The sequence below is a fragment of the Octopus bimaculoides genome, chromosome 9 (genome assembly GCF_001194135.2).
Source record: "Octopus bimaculoides isolate UCB-OBI-ISO-001 chromosome 9, ASM119413v2, whole genome shotgun sequence".
NCBI lineage: Eukaryota > Metazoa > Mollusca > Cephalopoda > Octopoda > Octopodidae > Octopus > Octopus bimaculoides.
In genome coordinates, this window is record NC_068989.1 from 69,856,216 (window position 1) to 69,859,923 (window position 3,708).

Sequence of the window (3,708 nt, forward strand, 5' to 3'; positions counted from 1 at the left end):
TAACATAGTCCTGCACAAATGGTACCTGTCAAACCTGGAAATATTTAAGCACATTTCAGTTGTAACAGACAAAAATTCTTTACTGGGTTCTTAGTTCCATATGTATTACTAATTCGGTTTTACTTAATTTCCTTGGAGATTCCTTTTATAAAGGAGACCTTATCTGTAACAGCTTGTCATTTTTATTTTCAGACTAAACACTATTTCAGTTCCTAACTATTGTTTTCCATTTTTTTTTTTTTTTGACACTGTTATATTGCAAGCAAAGCTTATGCATTTTTCAGTAATACTTTGGTGGCTGAATAAGTATTGATATTGACTTTTGATGGTAAAACTGTAGCACAATTCATGATATTACATTATTAGGTGCTATTTTGGTATGCAAACGATTATTGCACCTGCTCACCTTGGATGAACTAAATATCTTGAGAAAATCTTAGATGACATTTTCTGATATTTGAAGTATCTAAATATCATCTCCTTAATATATAATAATGTTAATTGTGATGACTAAAAGTCTAAATTACACCTCTTTGAAGCTAACTAGCTTTTATCTTTTACTTGTTTCAGTTATTGACTCAAATCAACACCAGTTGTCAAGCTGTGGGGTGGGAGTGGGAGAACACATGCACACATACACACATGTGCACACATACACACATGTGCACACATACACATATGTGCATACATAAACACATATGCACACATACATGATGAGCTCCTACACAGTTTCTGTCTACCAACTTCATTCACAAAACATTGGTTGACTTGGAGCTGTAGTAGAAGACACTTGCCTAAGATGCCATGCTGTGGGACTGAACCCAAACCCACATGGTTCCAAAGTGAGTTTCTTAACCACATGGCCATGCATTGCACCAATGTCAAATATTTCTGGATATTTCTTAATATGTATGTTATTCTGTCTTAACTATTCCTTCATATATTTTCTTCCCCTTCTAATATGTTTCATCATTTGTTTTTCTTATGCCATATGAATTACTCCCACCCACTCTTCTGTGATGTGAGTAGTCATGTAGCTCCTCTGCAAGACAGCAAAAAACTTGTCCCTGTCCCTACTTTTACAATTTAACCTCTCAACCCCTAGCATAAAGTTACCTCCCTCTCTTCTATACTCCCACAAGACTAAAGTTGAGCACTTTAGCTTTGTAAGTTACATAGCAACCTCTCTAGAGGTGACACTACAAAATAAAGCACCCAGTATTACTCTGTAAAGTGGATCATGTTAGGAAGAGTATTCACCCATAGAAACCATGCCAAATCAGACATTGCAGCATGATGCATTCCTCAAACCTGTCTAACCATCCAGCCCATGCATAGAAGATGGAAAATAACAGATGTCAATGGCGATGGCAGTGATGATGGTGATGATGATGATACTGACGATGCTGGCAGGGGTGATAATAATGATGATATAACAAGTTTGTTGTGCAGAAAATATTCTATTGACAAATATATGGCTTTCTTAGTTTTCTCTCCCAGTAGGTTTATATGCAAAATAAGAAGGTCCCTTTGACAAACAAATTTTTTATAGCTTTGCATGTAATGTAGCTTGAATTGTTTAAAGTCATTTGTCATATGATGTATTATATAATCATCATATATCCACTTTCCATGCTGGCATGGATTGAATGAGTTGTCTCAATCCAAATCAATTCTTATTGAGGGTTTGATATTGCAAATTGATCGATTCTAATATCAATGAAGATAGATTCCAATATTGAATTTTACTAATCTCATATCACTTCTACATTTTCCTTTTCAATATACATCGCAAGGGTCTAGTCTATAGTTTGTAGGAGGACAGTTAGAAGAAACTGTGGTGTGGTGATTTTTCAATGGAGTTAACATCATGAATGAAATGGGGATGGAGGTGAAGATGGGGTGAAGCTGTCTCATAATTTTGGCTTGCTACTATAATTTCTAATCAAGAATCTTACAAAACTAATACATAAGCATAACATATTCTAATTATTATTGATGTATTATTATGACTGGTTTTGTTTTTCTTCCAAATATTTTTATGCTTCTACTGAAACATCCATAATACTGAGAATGAAATCAACATTTTTGTTTTTGTATTGTTTTTATATCAAATACATTTAGGTTAAGATATTTGTGTGTCTTCGGAGCTGTTCACGTCTGGTTTAGAACCTGTTTGTCTGAGAGGCACATTGCCAGAATCAGTTTTGTCGTGAGCAAGGAACAGTGTGCTGGCAAGTGTTATGTTAACATGTTAAGTTATGAGCATGTGGGGAAATTATTTTCAACCATGTTTTAGTGAAGAAGTATGGTTTCTGGTTCAGTTCCACTGCATGACACCTTGGGTAAGTGTCATCTACTCTTGCCCTGAGCTGCTTAAATCCTTCTGAGTGGATTGTGAACTGACAATAAAGGAAGCCCATTGTGTGTGTGTGTGTGAATTACTGACTCCATGCTTCGAAATTACATAATATTTGTAAACAAGTATTACTGTCATGCTGTCAGTACCCTTCATTTCCAATATTCTGTGAAAGCATCTCTGGTCCTGGAGAAATATTAACCTTACTTGGAAGCAGGTGAGGATTGGCAACATGACAGCTGTCTGGACATAGAAAGTCCACTCCTACTAAAATTCTGTCTGACCCATGCAGCATGGAAAAGTGACGCTTAAAATGGTGATGATGTACAACTGTTAAATAGATATTATGTAAATCAAGAAATAAACAGAATAAGAGTTGTAAAGTTTCTTATGTATTAGAACATAGTTGATAGATACAGCAGGAATAATCTCATAGAGAAAAAGTTGAAGGATGAAAATTACATTATATGTCTGAGGACATATAGCTTTGAGCTTTCATACAGAAAATATCCCTCAAAAATTTAAGTCCCTGGATTTTCATGAGCTTTTCTATGAAATTCTAGAAAACAACTTTAGGTGTAAAAATTAAACCTTTGCATTAGATTAGCACCACCTACCATAGGCTGATGTTATATATGCTTGGTTGGATATTAATTTATATAATATTGTTGTTTACCAGAAGTAACCATCTTCAGTCTACATTACCAAATATAGTAATGATGTTTGTCAAATGTTTTAGCTTCAGATCTTAAATATTATACAATGTACAAGCTTTGGAAGTACATATACTAAAGTTAGAACGATACAGAGAAGATTAGTATGAATCCTGCACAAGGATGACATGTAAATTCACGAGGCATTCCGTATTTTCTATAGGTGCAAGCATGACAGTGTGGTATGAAGGTTGCTTTCCAATCACATGGTTCCAAATTCAATCCCACTGTGTGGTGGTTGTAGTGAATGTGGGAGATTAGAAGTAAGATACCTATCTTCTCTTCGTTGGCACAAACTTGTCGGGTGGTAATGTATCCTTCCATGTGGCCCGTCCTGAAATGCTAAAAATAGCAGCTGCTTTCCCTCACCTTGACAAAGCACTGACACGTCCTGCACTCACGGCTTCCCCAATCGAAAAAGGCACAATCTTCCCCTGCCTGTGCGCACGTCACCTCCGCACCCTTCTTCTTCTGGTCATCTCCCCAGCCGCCGACATCATCCCACAGTGGCACCTTGGGCAAGTGTCTTTTCTATAGCCTTGGGCCAACCAAAGCCTTGTGAATGGATTTAGTAGATGGCACTGAAGCCTATCATATATATATATATATATATATATGTATATATATATATATATA

The 3,708-nt window shown here is 36.0% G+C and overlaps 1 protein-coding gene and 1 non-coding gene across 6 annotated transcripts in view; both read left to right on the plus strand.

Moving 5' to 3' along the window:
* LOC106881649 (transient receptor potential cation channel subfamily M member 3) overlaps nt 1-3,708 on the plus strand; it is a 662,626-nt gene that overhangs the window by 477,804 nt on the left and 181,114 nt on the right. The window lies entirely within an intron of this gene.
* Nucleotides 3,124-3,230, plus strand: LOC128248799 (U6 spliceosomal RNA). The gene has a single exon (XR_008264960.1). It is a non-coding gene; the product is annotated as a U6 spliceosomal RNA (small nuclear RNA).